The following is a 16736-nucleotide window of genomic DNA, read 5'->3' on the forward strand; positions in this document are numbered from 1 at the left end:
TGAAATCTCCCTTGATTCATAACTTTCTTTAACATTTCTTTAACAACCCACTCCTTAAGTGATTCAGTATTTGATTACTACCTTTAAATCCTCTAAATAACATCCCAAAATGGACCATGCTCGTGCCTGTCCACTTCTGTCATCCAAATCAAACTACCATCACCTCTCACCTGGAATTTTGTAATAATTTTCTGACTCATCTCTTTTTTTCCACTATGACCCTCTCATGATTCAATCTCCACACAGCAGCAAGAGTGATCCTTTCAGGTGAGTGAGATCACTTGATCAGCTCAAGACCCCACAAACTTTCCTTTAAAGTGTTACTCGAGTGTTCCCCCTGGGGAACCCTCAGACCTCTTCTCCTATCTCTCTCTCCATTTCATTCCCTCTGCTCCAACCAATCTGGCCTTCTTGCTGTTCCTTAAATAGGCCAAGCTTTCCTGCCCCAGGGTCCTTTCATTTCCTGTTTCCATTGTGCCATAGGAAACCAAATCCCAGGCTACAATCTATATTAATTCAACAGATAAATGGAGGTCACGTTATACGCCAGAAAATGCACGTAATACTATAAGGACTATAGAGATGAACATGATCACACTTTTATGTGAAATCTAGGGGGAAGAAGTCAAGCTCATAGTTAACAAAAAGTGGAATAATGGAGTACCACAGGATGGAGGAAGGGGAAGAAGGGAGCTATTGATCAAAGTGTACAAACTTTCAGTTATAAATGAGTAAGTTCTGGAAGTTCTAGGACTCTAATATACAGCATCACGACTACAGTTAACAATCACGTATTTTATACTTCAAATTTACTAAGAGAGAAGATCGCAAATGTTACCACACACACACATACACACGCACACACACAAATGGTCACTATGTGAGGTGATGGATATGGTAACTCGCTTGGTGATGCTATTCACTTTACAATGTATATGTATGTCAAAACCACATTGTGCACCTTAACCAGACACAATTTTTATTTGTCAATCGTACGGCCACAAAACTGGGGCAAAAAATTTTTCAACCTGTCAAATGTCACACATATAAATAAATAAACAAACAAATAAATAAATAAACACACACACAATGGTTTTAAAGATGCGTACAAAGCCACCTCTGTCCCCTCTGAAAAGAACGCTATCAGAAATAGTACAAGAATGTTTCTATCCAGCGCAGTGCTTGAATACAGGTGTGCTGCGTGGGCATAGCTACAATTCCCCTACCTGCATTACAGTGCTGGTGTGTACATAAATAAACTAGCAAGGGCAAGAGTGCTTCATTCATCAGGAAGACAGCAAAATCTACGGACAGGTATGCAATTATAGGTTTGGGGTTTTTTCCTTAGATAATCTACATTTGAAAACATTTTCTTTTAAGAGGAGGACATCAAAAGCATTAACTTATGGGACACCAAAGTGTAGGAGGCTGTGGTGGAAGGAGGAATTCACACGTACCTGAGCTTATCGGTCAACCTATGGGCAGCCTGCTAGACAGCTATTTCCATAAAGAATGAGGAACTTTCTGCAATTGTTCCTACATGAAGGAAAAAGCCTTTCTGAGATTGAGCCAATAAGTAAATCTGAGCCATCAAGGGGAAAGTCTGGTCTAAATATAGCATGGTAACTATCTATAGGATTTGTCTTCTGGTGTAGTCCTCACTGGACTCAGATCTAAATCCTTTAAGAAACAGAGGAGCTGTAGGTGAAATCTGAAAGAGCCTTTTCACTAAAATTCTGTACAACCTTGGGGCCTACATGTACTGCTATGACACCGGGAAAGATGGACATCTTTCACCACTCATCATAGAGCAGCTTTCATAAGGCTCACAGGTATTGGTGAAGTCTTGGATAGGAACTATGGTATCACACTGTGCCCAGTGGGGTTTATAGTGCCCAGAGGTTGATGGAGACCTGCAGAGACATGCGTGGAGCAGCAGCAGTAGCTAGAAAAACCGCAGTGACAGGCAGTGCAAACACTGCACCCAATAGGACCAGAAATTTTTCTTGAAAATAAGTAATTTACTCCCCAGGGACTTCTAGAAACACTTGGGAGGACAATATTATATAAGCATATCTATAAGCCTGTGAAATTTCAGTTTCTATTCCTATGAATCATCTGCCCCCTAAATTTGTGAGTCCTAGAGAAGTTCAGTGTATATATATAGCACTATATATATGAACTATTTATATATGTAGTTCAGCATATATATAAATATACATATATAATATATATTTAAATAAAGATATTTGAGATATAAATCTTCCAAAGAATTAACATAATTCGCTTTTGCCTACCAACTGAGGATTTTTATTAAGAATACTAAGTATGATGCCATCTGCTGTTGATGCCCTCAAGCCTCTAAAGTATATGACGGCATACACCCTGAACTAAATGGTCCTGAGTACTTGCCTGCTCTGCTAAATTGTGTCAAAAGACATATTTAAAATTAGAATGATCAGTTGTCACTTTTCATTGCTATCAATATACCTGCTTCTAGAAACTGTGTATTTCCTTTCATTTCCTGTTTCTATTGTGCCATAGGAAACCAAATCCCAGGCTACAATCTATATTAATTCAACAGATAAATGGAGGTCACGTTATACGCCAGAAAATGCACGTAATACTATAAGGATTATAGAGATGAACATGATCACACTTTTATGTGAAATCTAGGGAAAAAAGTCAAGATCATAGTTAACAAAAAGTGGAATAATGGTTACCACAGGATGGAGGAAGGGGAAGAAGGGAGCTATTGATCAAAGTGTACAAACTTTCAGTTATAAATGCATAAGTTCTGGAAGTTCTAGGACTCTAATATACAGCATCACGACTACAGTTAACAATCACGTATTGTATACTTCAAATTTACTAAGAGAGAAGATCGCAAATGTTACCACACACACACACACACACACACACACGCACACACACAAATGGTCACTATGTGAGGTGATGGATATGGTAACTCGCTTGGTGATGCTATTCATTTTACAATGTATACATATGTCAAAACCGCATTGTGCACCTTAACCAGACACAATTTTTATTTATCAATCGTATGGCCACAAAACTGGGGGAAAAAAAATTTCCAACCTGTCAAATGTCACACATATGAATAAATAAACAAACAAATAAATAACTAAACACACACAATGGTTTTAAAGATGCGTACAAAGCCACCTCTGTCCCCTCTGAAAAGAACGCTATCAGAAACAGTACAAGAATGTTTCTATCCAGCGCAATGCTTGAACACAGGCATGCTGCGTGGGCATAGCTACAATTCCCCTACCTGCATTACAGTGCTGGTGTGTACATAAATAAAATAGCAAGGGCAAGAGTGCTTCATTCATCAGGAAACATTTTCAATGACCTCCCCCTGACCCCCAGCCAGGCAGAAACTCAGCTGCCCAAAATTCTCTTAGGAATCTGCATGTGGTTTGTCCAGGATGCTGCATTTCCTATAATCATCTCCACTCTACTCATTGTCATTGCATGAAAAAGGACATCAGTGACACTCAGTCTCCTCCCACTTGGCTCCTACCCTCCTCAAATATGGCTTCTCAAACTCGTCCATTACCTACTTGCTACCTGGAAAGGTCAGGGCTCAATAAACTTTGGAAGAATGAATGGATAAATGATCATTGTATGAACACAGTCCTAGAATGTATGCTGGGGGATGATGGGACACATGCTCTGGCCTATGGGAAATTCTTAGTACATGAGCAATAGAGGAGCATGGTTTTCCATGAGACCATGGTTTGGCCCTAAGCAGTTCTTGCAATCAGAATACTCTACAACTCTGTAAATGGGAGACAATTCCAGACCAGTCTAGCAGCTTTTTAAGCAGTGTCACAAGATGCACATATCCATCCCCTCTCTAGCACCACTCTTTTGCTTTGTAGTCAGACAAATTGTGTCTCTTGGATGCATAGCATATGAAGAAAATCTATAGCAATAATAGTAACATTTATTGAGCATTTACTATTCTTCTAAGTGCCTCACATATATACTCATTTGGTCCTTTTAGAGGATTCAGAATTGTTATGATAACTATTTTATATAGATATGGAAAGTGAAGCAAAGGGAGGCTGAGATACCTGCCCAAGCTATGCAGATTGTGAGCAGCAGACCCAGGAATGAAATCCAGGCAAGCTGACATCAGAGCTTGAACTCTCAGCCACAACACTTTTGTGCCTTAAGAGGATAAGGAGGAAATAGCATGACTCCTGATGATAGTGACGCTTTGACTAGACTTCAGAGAGAAGTCAAAGCAAGTACATACTCAAGGATAAGCGTATCTTGCTCAGGGTTACAATTTGCCATTACTGCAAAGTCAGCTGAGCTTTTCTTACGTGCAGGGCAGTCTGCTAGGTACAATGGGGTGATAAGAATATGGGATGACCGAGTACCTTCCATGAGCTCAACATATATTCCTGTTAATCTTTACAAAAATCTTGTGAGTATTGTACAACTGAGGAAAGACATGTAAGACAATGGGGGGGAGGGAATCTCATGTTAAACTCAGTCATTTAAAACCAGAGTGTAAATAAACAAGAGAAAGTTAAATTGTCAAAAATAATTATGTGATAGTAGCCTAGATTAAATAGTAGCAAATGGTAGTGATGGTGAGTACATGGTAATCCTCAAATTTAGTCCTGAAATGTTGAAAGATTAATGATTGGCATTTAAATGGAGAGAGTGTCATTGTGTCTTTGGATGCATAAATTAGATTTTAAAATATAACGAAGAAAAAAATGTGTAAATGGAAACATATTGAGGTCATTATCAAAGACCTTTGGGAAGACTAGGATAAAGCTGAGGGCATAATAATTAGAGGATGTGAGTGGCGAACTATACTGGGAATTTCTTGCAAGGAGTGACATTTCTTAATCATCTCTACATGTAGCATCAGTCAATACCTAAAACAAGCTCTCAACAAATACATTTATTTTAATGAACAGAATGTATGACCATTTTATTCATACCACTTGGCAACATGGGTTTTCACTAAACTAGAATGAAAAGTCTCCCTGCCAAAGAAAAGCAATAAATCTAATAAAGGTCAGTCATCTGAGGAATCCCCAATTAATTCCATTCTTGAAAGTGGCTGGCAGTATATAACTAAAAAGTAATCATTAGACAAAAATAAACTCAATGAAGTAATACATGACATGCCCCCTTGAAAGATACCAAGTTCTGACATGTATATTTTCAAATTTGTGTTTTCCTTTTGTTCCTGTCTAATCATGATACTCCCTGCTGCAATTGGAAAGAAAAACTTATATTAGCTGAGACTTTGGGAAGGCTATTCATTATCATCTATTGCCAGCTAAAGGACAAAATCATTGATTTTCAAAAGTATTTTGAACCATGACTAAATTACGTGGTCAGAGCTTGCAATGCTTAACAATAAATCAAAGAGGACAAATTTTTATTTTTTAATAGCTATGAGCTAGTGATGGCCCATGTTGATATTCAGAAGTCAAATCTGTAAAAACTCAGAGGTTTTAATTTAGCATAGCCCCCCATCCTAGCATGACATATAGATGCGATCACCTTATTCGATTTTAATGCTATCCCTGCTCAAAATTCCTGATAGACCTCTGACCTACCTGGTTCCTTTAGGCTCAATTGTATTTTCCTAAAATTCATATTTTGAAATATAACGAAGAAAAAAATGTGTAAATGGAAACATATTGAGGTCATTATCAAAGACCTTTGGGAAGACTAGGATAAAGCTGAGGGCATAATAATTAGAGGATGTGAGTGGCGAACTATACTGGGAATTTCTTGCAAGGAGTGACATTTCTTAATCATCTCTACATGTAGCATCAGTCAATACCTAAAACAAGCTCTCAACAAATACATTTATTTTAATGAACAGAATGTATGACCATTTTATTCATACCACTTGGCAACATGGGTTTTCACTAAACTAGAATGAAAAGTCTCCCTGCCAAAGAAAAGCAATAAATCTAATAAAGGTCAGTCATCTGAGGAATCCCCAATTAATTCCATTCTTGAAAGTGGCTGGCAGTATATAACTAAAAAGTAATCATTAGACAAAAATAAACTCAATGAAGTAATACATGACATGCCCCCTTGAAAGATACCAAGTTCTGACATGTATATTTTCAAATTTGTGTTTTCCTTTTGTTCCTGTCTAATCATGATACTCCCTGCTGCAATTGGAAAGAAAAACTTATATTAGCTGAGACTTTGGGAAGGCTATTCATTATCATCTATTGCCAGCTAAAGGACAAAATCATTGATTTTCAAAAGTATTTTGAACCATGACTAAATTACGTGGTCAGAGCTTGCAATGCTTAACAATAAATCAAAGAGGACAAATTTTTATTTTTTAATAGCTATGAGCTAGTGATGGCCCATGTTGATATTCAGAAGTCAAATCTGTAAAAACTCAGAGGTTTTAATTTAGCATAGCCCCCCATCCTAGCATGACATATAGATGCGATCACCTTATTCGATTTTAATGCTATCCCTGCTCAAAATTCCCTGATAGACCTCTGACCTACCTGGTTCCTTTAGGCTCAATTGTATTTTCCTAAAATTCATATTTTGAAACCTTAACCCCCGCCCCTCAGAATGTGACTGTATTTGGAGATAGGGTCTTTAAAGAGGCAATTATGTTAAAATGATGGAATTAGGATGGGCCCTAATCCAATCTGACTGGGGCCGTAGAAGAAGAGGAAGGTTGGACACACGGGGAAATACCAGGGGTGCAGGTGCACATAGGAAAGACCATGAAGGATACAGCAAGAAAGTGTCCGTCTGCAAGCCAAAAAAAGAGACCTCAGGAGGAATCAAACCTGCCGACACCTTGATCTTGAACTTCCAGCCTTCAGAGCTGTGAGAAAATACATTTCTGTTTCTTAAGCCACTCGATCTATGGTTCTTTATTATGAAAGTCCTAACAAACTAATACATGTCGAGTCCAAACTCTCTTTTACGGCATTAAAAATCTTTCCCCAGCTAACTTTTTAAATCCAAACTCCCAACTTACCAACGTACACCCTCAGATGTCACCCTAGTGCCCTGCGCATGGTATGGGATGCCTTACCTTTACCTCTCATCTTGGATGCACCTGCCAAAGACGCTCTTTCTCCTCTTTCATCATTCATAAAACTCAAGTCAGGAGTACCACACAGTCTGCTGTAGGCCAGCCCGGGCGTATCTCTTCCTATTGCTAACATTTACCTGGTATTACCACATTGGAAATTGAATTATTCTTAAGATTCCAAACAAATTCAATTCTAATGAGAGCCCTGAGGGCAGTATCATCAGTGCTGAAAACAGCAGAGGATAGCATAGAGACACACTCCAAAAATATTGGTTGAATGAATAAACTATCCATAGAGGACTTGATTGTTTTCTCAGTTTTCACGTGATAATTTTTGTGCTTCTTAATTTACTCCTCTAGTAAAGAAGTAGTTAATGGGCATCTGATGTGTTTCTGATTCTACAGTAGGCACTGAGGATAGAAAGATAAATGTTAAAAATTCAGTCTCCTAGCTTACAGATAAGTAAATTGACTAATTAGAGCTAGAAGATTTAGTAAATCCTGTCTTCTCTTGTTTCATGCATAATTTCTATTCATAATTTCTTGCACAGGTGAACTACATAGGTAATCTAAGTACTTGCTAAACGGTTAAAGAGGATGGTAGCAAACATTAATTGGAATCCTATATTCTCCAGCTGGGCTGTAGTCTTCCCCAGCCAAGCGCTTGGGAAGCTCACCGTAGCTCTTTCCTGTTTCTGGAAACCCTTGTACCACACTACCTAAGGGAGGGTCTGAGGAATTTACATCAAGTCTTGATAGCTCTTTGAAAAGGACAACCAAGCCTCTTCCCTCTGCAAAAAGAGGTACGCTGGCCAAAGACACGGTGACCATGCTTCCCAGGTCGCCCATGAGAGTTGCAGTCTGATATCTCAATAGACCTATGAATAGTACCCATTTCACTCTCATAAGTGTCCCGTTTAGACAACAAATTATCCAGCAGATAATTATGTTTGACCTAGCAGAGACAATTTACCCTAAGGACAGCTATGGGACCAGGGATGGCCCTTTAAACATTTGTGAGAAGTCAGGCTTGTTTTACTTGTATTACTTGTGCTGACTTAAGAGAATATGGCAGACACTCTTGGGCTCTTTACGAGGCAACAACTGCTTTGGCTTCTCTTTGGCCATTGCCACTCCTAGTTCCAGAGCTTTCTTCCATGTTAGTTCTTCCACTCATGCCCTCCTATCCATTTGGTAGACTCAGTGGGTATGGTGCCACTTCCCTTAATGTTTCACTTCCTTCTGACCCCTGTCCAGCCCTTGGGCTCATGCCAACCCCTTGAGTCAGACTGTCTTTCTGAGACGGTCGGACCCACAAGCTGTCTTGGACCCTGCCTACTTTCCTCAGTGAGGTCCGGGCAACCCCCAGAGGCCTACATTCATTGACTCATTAACAAATAGGCGTAAGGCTTATACCATGTGTGAGGCTTGGTCCTGAGGCAGGCAAGTAAGAATAACGGGAGTAGAAGCTGATACGTCTTGAGCACCACCGACAGCCACGGCTGTACGAGGGGTAGGACTCCAACCCTCTCAGGAACACTAGGAGCAAGTATGGTACAGACACTATTGTAGTGATGAAGAAATTCAGAGTCCAAGAGGTTGCCTCACTGGCCCAGGATCATTTGGAGCGGAAGTGGCCTAGCTTGTGTAAGTACAGGTGTGTGGCATGTGGCCCCACTGCTCTGCATCACTCTGCTATAATTCTGCTCTAAGGGAAGTGCAGAACCAGAGCACTTCCATAAGGGCGGCCCAGAAAGTGGTGGGGGTGGGGGCAGGCAGCATCTGGAACTCTTCTGATGGAGCCCTTTGCGATTTGGGCTGAGTGGCATGGAGAAGCAGCTCTAACTTTGAAAATCACCTAGGGACAGAAGGAAGTCCAGGAATGAGGAAAGGGCCTTAAAGAGCCAGGTTCCCTTTCAAACTAGATCTAGGCCACCAAAGGGAAAGCAGAGAACAGAGAGTTCAGGTAGGATGGCTGGATAAAATACCAGACGTCTAGTTACATTTTTTGAGTTTCAGATAAACAATGAATATTTTTGCGTATGAGTATGTCATACATGTGTGTATAGAGAGCTATTTCATAGTTTTTGTTTCTTTTGGTTAAATCTGGCAACCCGAATATGCATTTGGTGAGCATGCTGCCCCTGTGGCACCCCTAAAGAACCCCAGGGCTTGGGACAGGGAAAGGAGATGACCGGCCCTGGGAGGGTCACAGGGCATTAACTCAGCTGATCCCGCAGCCTGAACTGTGCTGTGTCCTCCCACTAATCCTATATTTTAAAATCAAGTTTCCAATATAAACCCAAATACATAATAGCTGCTTGTTAATTGGCTTCTGCTTAGATAGATGTAATGCGCAAATCCCAGTGTGGGCCCAAAGCAGATAATCCCACAAAGTACATTAAGCACGACCTTGTTTCCAGTGCAGTAACTCCTTATGAAATAAAACCCACAGTCCTTAACATGATGCCAAGCCTGACCTCAAACTACCTCTGCACACACAGCTATCTCCACAGCAGCCCTGGAGTTGTGTCAAACTCCAGGTGACAGCCCTGGTTTTGCCTAAGCTGTTCCGCTCCCCAAGAGAGACGCTACCCTCCAATTGGGCTTGTCAATATCCAAAGTCAGGGAAGCATTGATAGCAGCAGTATTTGCCCTCCATGACCTTCTAGCCCATCATGTCATCAGATACCTATTACGTACAGAGGAATTATTAACTCTATATAGCCAGTATCATTGGTTGAGTTCTCAAGGAAGGAGACAGTGATATGGAGTTAAGAGTGCAAAGGTTTATTGACAAGTACTATCTGTGAAAGGAAACGGGAGGAAGCAGTTTGGGGCAGGGAGAGATAACAGGGAGATGTTAATCTAATGATACTTTGCCAGCCCAACAGGAAGCTGCAGAATAAAAACTACCCATCAGAGAAATCCCGCAATGTGTGGAAATGGCTAGGCCTTTAGAGCACTGTCTTGCTCAGACGGGCCAGAATCAAGCCTGAGAATAGCATGACCACAGCCAGAGCAGGGGCAGACCCTGACAAAGCTACAGCTGTCAGCTAATCACCCCACAGCTGAATAAAAAGTCCTTTTTTATAAGGGGGACCCTAAGCAAAACCTCTGCATGGCTACCACAGACAGAAAGAGACTCCCAGGCAGGACTGGTCCTTGAAACGATTTCTGACATTTCAGTCTAAAACATCCTTTAAAACTTTGACATGACATCTGAATTCTGCCATTCAAGAGTCATCCCTTGTAGGATATTAAAGGTCTTTGGAATTTCTGAGATCCTCAATATATTTCTTAAAATACATATGCGCTCCTAGGCTAAACCCATTAGCACATGAAACCAGAAACAATTCCGGGATGATTGTGGCTGTTTTGAAGGATAACTAATGCCTTGGATGATGGGGCATGAGTCCTGACTAAAGGAGCGAAAAGTTAGTGGAAAGCAAGACCCCACAGAAAGTAGGCAATGAGTGAATGTTTGTTTGAGTTCAGGAATGCAAAAGGAAAAAGAGGGGCCTAAAAGAGGCAAGGAAGACACGAGAGCTTCTGAGCGTGCATCTGACCTCTACTCAACCCAGTGACCCATGCAAGTCAGCCTCCTTAGAGAATCCTGCTGGAGAGCAAGGCCTTTCATCTGGAGTCCAGAACAGTGGGGCAGGACTAGTGGAAGGCCTTGAGCTGTTCAAGGCAGTGGGCATCTGTAGTTCTCTGGGCCTCACTGGGGTGTTGCTCCCCTGGGGGCTCCCACCATCGCCAGAGAGTCCTTTGGCCTTGACTGACAGGCTGCCTCAGAGCAAGCTGCAGCCCTCCTGGAGGCCTCATTCCTGTAGTTACCAGCAAGGATAATATTTACTCAGTGCTGACTGTGTGCCAGGCCCCACGCTGTGCACGGAGGACACACTGACAGATGAGACAGAAACCTTATGCTAACGAAATTTCTCAGCCAGAGACCAAGAAGGAAATGCTCAATTTCAATCAGCAATAGACAGTACTACCACATATGTGACAAGAGGGTTCTGTAGGGTCTCTCTAAAGGGCACGAAATCCTGTCTGAGAGTTCAGAGGAACCTGCCTCATAAAGGGGAATTCAGAGCTGGAGTCTATAATTTTGTGAAGTGTGGCCAGTGTAGTGAGAAGGGTTTAAAAGAAATATATGCAAAGGCCAACAGGAGGAGGTACAACATGTTTGGGAACTGCCAGGGGTTGAGCGTGCCTGAAGAAAAGAGGCTAAAAATTGTGAGAAGAAATTGAGAACCTCTGGTAACCAGAGGGTAAGGGGGGAGGGGGTTGGTAGATGAGGGTAAATGGGGCCAAATATATGGTGATGGAAGGAGAACTGACTCTGGGTGGTGAACACCCAATGTGATATATAAATGATGTAATACAGAATTGTGCACTTGAAACCTATATACTTTTACTAACCATTGTCACCCCAATAAATTTTAATTTGAAAAAAAGAAATTGAGAAGCATTGAGAAATGCAGCTGGAGTGCTACGTAGGGGCCAGATCATGAAGGACTTTGCTCTTAGGAAGGAATTTGTATGTCCCCCTAAAGGCCGTGGGGCGTCACTCAGTTATTAGTACAGTGCCGGGCACATAGTAAAAGCTCAAGTAATATTAGTGGTTATTCAATCATTCATTCAACAAAGGCTTATTTTGCACTTTAAGGACTACATGCCCAATTTAAGAAAATACTGAATAAAATCTGAAATTAAATCTTCTCTCTTAGAGATTCCCACCATTGAATGGAACAACCAAAGCCAATAAAAACTAACACACAAATAGCACTATGAAACAGACATGCATGGATGGTGCTGTGAGATTTCTGTGGGGAAGTGGCAATGCCCTGAGATCTGAAAGAAGAGGAGCCATAACTAAGGAAAGCAGGATAGTGGTCAGAAGAGAGTTCCAGGCAATAGGAATAACTTGAGAAAAGACCTCAAGGCCTGACTGAGAGAGTGAAAGAAGGTCAGGTGTCTTGAGCCACATGTGGACACATTCGTAGAGTCCTAGCTGAGTTGTTTGCCAGTGTCAACTGCCAGCCGTGTGAGTGATTCATCTTGTATATCTAGCCCAGTTGAAACTTCTGATGACTTCAGTCTCAGCCAGTATTCAGCTGCAGCCTCATGAGAAACTCCAAGTAAGAATCAACCAGCAGAACCAAGTCTATCGTTAGAAATGCAAGACAAATTAAAACAAAACAAAAAGTTGTTTTAAGCCACTGAATTTTTGAGGTAGTTTGTAACCCAGCAATTGACTACTGAAATAAAAACCACTTGTAATAGCAAAAAACAAACCAAATGATATTACTTAGGAATAAACTTAATGGACCTCCAGAGAATTGCTAAGTAATTCCAGAGGCTCAAACACACTGCAGTTTTTCCTGTCTGTGGGCATCCAGCCACTGTTAAAAAAAAAAAAAAAAGAAAAAAAAATGCAGCCTCTCTTAGCCCATGTTCCCAATATGTGAACCAATCCGGGTGCTCTGGGAAACTTTGCAACTAGTAGATTGCTTTTTCCTAAAGCCAACTTCTGGAAGAACAGTCTGTCCCCATTCCCCTGTCCAAGGAGAGATTCTCCAAAGATAAAGATGGGGAGATCTGCAACTTTCTTCCTTCCAAGGAGACTCCAGAACTATAGAAAGACCATGCAGAATAGCCACACCCCTTAAGGAAATGCATTCTATTCCCTGATCTGAATGCAATTCCTGGGAGCTCAGCCTACTGGGAACATAACACTGCCCTGAGCTGACCCCAGCCAGTGTTGTGTGAGGGGTGTCAGGGAATGATGCTGCACCAATAAACCAGAAGTGCTACCGGGTGCATTTGGTAGCATTTCTCAGACACGCTGCCACTTTCAACTATATCACTGTTTGAACGTATCACTGTGTTTTAGTACTTAGTCTGTGCCAGAAACCTTGGTATATATCTTATTTAATTCCCTAGAAACTTTTTTATTTTTATTTCAAATTTATAGAGATTCTCAACCGAGATTCAGAAGGTATTTTTAGCCCATTTTTTTCGTGCAGGAGATTTGATTTATAGGATCCAGACCTATGCTCTATCTGAATTTGAAGTCTTTGCTGTGTTCACCCCCATGGCGCCTCTGCTTGCTGTTATCCCTGTGTGCTTATTTATCTGTGCCCCCAACCATCCATTAGACTGTGAGGCCATCGAGTGCAAAGACTATGCCTTATCAATTTTTGTATCTCTAGGAAATAGCATGGTGCTTAGCTCTTAATTCTTATTCACAAAATGCCACTTAAATATTTGGATTCGAAGTTGTACTTATCTTAGTTTAAGTATTATCTCCCTCAACCAGACTGTAAGGACCAGAAGGGATCACATCTTACTCATCTTTGCATTCTCTGTGTCTAGCGCAGATACTGGCACCCAGTAACTGTTTCAGAGCAGAACAAGTGACAGACACCAGCTCACACAATTGCCCGGCCTTCACTAACTGGCAGGGGAATGCCTGAAAGAGCTGCAGAAAGCACTAGGGGGATTAATGAAATAAGATTCTGTGATGAACATTGTCACATTTGCATTTATTTGCATAATGCTTCTCAGCTGATGAAATGCTTCCACATCCATTTCCTAACGTGATCTTTGCAACATGCCTGGGAGGTACATAAAGCAAATGTTATTGGAATTTTATAGTAGAGGTTCTGTCTTGCCCAAAGATACAGACCTAGAAAGTGATGATGTTGGAAATAATACTCAGATTTCCTACTTTCCTGGGTACAGCTTGTCCTGCTAAACCCCCTTTTGACCAAGGTGAATAACTGAACATTCGCTTTGGAATCCAACCATTTACAAGTATCGCTGAGGACCTGCAGTCATGTCTTTTACATTTTTGAACTTCAATGTCCTCATTTGTAAAATTGTAATCGCTATTCTTAACTTGCCTCCCTAACATGAGTCATGTTTATTAAAATGTTTATTATTAATGTTAATGTGTATTCATGTAATTTAATATATTAATTTAATAATATAATTATATAACTAAATAATACTATTTATGAAAAGAGTTGTATCTATTAGTTCTATTAAAAATAGAGGCATGAGGAAGATAAAATACTGACTAAATACAATGTGAAAGTATTTAAAATTCTGAGAAAGAAATGAGAAATCTTCCCCCAAAAAGCAGAGATTTAACTAGTGTTATCTTGCCTAAATCCTGATCCTTGTTTCTTCCTGTCTGTGGGCATCCAGCCACTGTTAAAAAAAAAAAAATGCAGCCTCTCTTAGCCCATGTTCCCAATATGTGAACCAATCCGGGTGTTCTGGGGAACTTTGCAACTAGTAGATTGCTTTTTCCTAAAGCGAACTTCTGGAAGAACAGTCTGTCCCCATTCCCCTGTCCAAGGAGAGATTCTCCAAAGATAAAGATGGGGAGATCTGCAACTTTCTTCCTTCCAAGGAGACTCCAGAACTATAGAAAGAGCATGCAGAATAGCCACACCCCTTAAGGAAATACATTCTATTCCCTGATCTTAATGCAATTCCTGGGAGCTCAGCCTACTGGGAACATAACACTGCCCTGAGCTGACCCCAGCCAGTGTTGTGTGAGGGGTGTCAGGGAATGATGCTGCACCAATAAACCAGAAGTGCTACCGGGTGCATTTGGTAGCATTTCTCAGACACGCTGCCACTTTCAACTATATCACTGTTTGAACGTATCACTGTGTTTTAGTACTTAGTCTGTGCCAGAAACCTTGGTATATATCTTATTTAATTCCTTAGAAACATTTTTATTTTTATTTCAAAATTATAGAGATTCTCAACTGAGATTAAGAAGGTATTTTTAGCCCATTTTTTTCGTGCAGGAGATTTGATTTATAGGATCCAGACCTATGCTCTATCTGAATTTGAAGTCTTTGCTGGGTTCACCCCCACAGCGCCTCTGCTTGCTGTTATCCCTGTGTGCTTATTTATCTGTGCCCCCAACCATCCATTAGACTGTGAGGCCATCGAGTGCAAAGACTATGCCTTATCAATTTTTGTATCTCTAGGAAATAGCATGGTGCTTAGCTCTTAATTATTATTCACAAAATGCCACTTAAATATTTGGATTCAAAGTTGTACATATCTTAGTTTAAGTATTATCTCCCTCAACCAGACTGTAAGGACCAGAAGGGATCACATCTTACTCATCTTTGCATTCTCTGTGTCTAGCGCAGATACTGGCACCCAGTAACTGTTTCAGAGCAGAACAAGTGACAGACACCAGCTCACACAATTGCCCGGCCTTCACTAACTGGCAGGGGAATGCCTGAAAGAGCTGCAGAAAGCACTAGGGGGATTAATGAAATAAGATTCTGTGATGAACATTGTGTATATTTGCATTTATTTGCATAATGCTTCTCAGCTGATGAAATGCTTCCACATCCATTTCCTAACGTGATCTTTGCAACATGCCTGGGAGGTACATAAAGCAAATGTTATTGGAATTTTATAGAAGAGGTTCTGTCTTGCCCAAAGATACAGGCCTAGAAAGTGATGATGTTGGAAATAATACTCAGATTTCCTACTTTCCTGGGTACAGCTTGTCCCGCTAAACCCCCTTTTGACCAAGGTGAATAACTGAACATTCGCTTTGGAATCCAACCATTTACAAGTATCGCTGAGGACCTGAAGTCATGTCTTTTACATTTTTGAACTTCAATGTCCTCATTTGTAAAATTGTAATCGCTATTCTTAACTTGCCTCCCTAACATGAGTCATGTTTATTAAAATGTTTATTATTAATGTTAATGTGTATTCATGTAATTTAATATATTAATTTAATAATATAATTATATAACTAAATAATACTATTTATGAAAAGAGTTGTATCTATTAGTTCTATTAAAAATAGAGGCATGAGGAAGATAAAATACTGACTAAATACAATGTGAAAGTATTTAAAATTCTGAGAAAGAAATGAGAAATCTTCCCCCAAAAAGCAGAGATTTAACTAGTGTTATCTTGCCTAAATCCTGATCCTTGTTTCTTCCTGAGCCTGTGAGGCCTGCGGGGTCGAGCCATCTGTACCCCAAAGCAGGCCTCACCAACAATTTAAGGAGCCCTGAGTGTCAGGCCTGGCTGGCTCTCTCTGCCTTGCATCCAGGATCTGAGCTGTGTTGCTGGTGTGTTAATCTAGCTCTTCACATTAAGAATTCCTTTTGGTAATTATGCAGATTTATGTAAACTATCTCATAAATTCAAAAAAGGGAGCTACTTCAGACAGTTCTACCGTGAGCTTTCTAACTGCCACATGACACGTCACATCCATTTGCCAGCTAATGACCAGTGTGATCTCGGGATTAACGGGATACTGCCTTATGATGTTGTAGACAAGAGTCAGATGTTTTTGTTTTTTTTAACTCAGGTCTAGTCCTGGACAAAATTTTAATAACCTCCTAGGGTTTCCTGGGTGGTCAAATCTAATTTGCAAGAATACATGAAGTCACCAGGACTGAGAAAATGTCAGAAGTTCCTTGATAAGGACAAATGTATTGGGTCAAGTGGTGCTTCTGCATGCATTCAAATTTCCCACTGCCTCCAACCTAAATCTTCAACTCCAGCAAATAGCAGCATTCACTCACTTCCAGCATGCTCTCTATTTTCCTAGGCCTGTGATTATATTCACTAAGACCATACA

This window comes from Rhinolophus sinicus, linkage group LG05, assembly GCF_036562045.2.
Source record: "Rhinolophus sinicus isolate RSC01 linkage group LG05, ASM3656204v1, whole genome shotgun sequence".
NCBI classification, from domain to species: domain Eukaryota; kingdom Metazoa; phylum Chordata; class Mammalia; order Chiroptera; family Rhinolophidae; genus Rhinolophus; species Rhinolophus sinicus.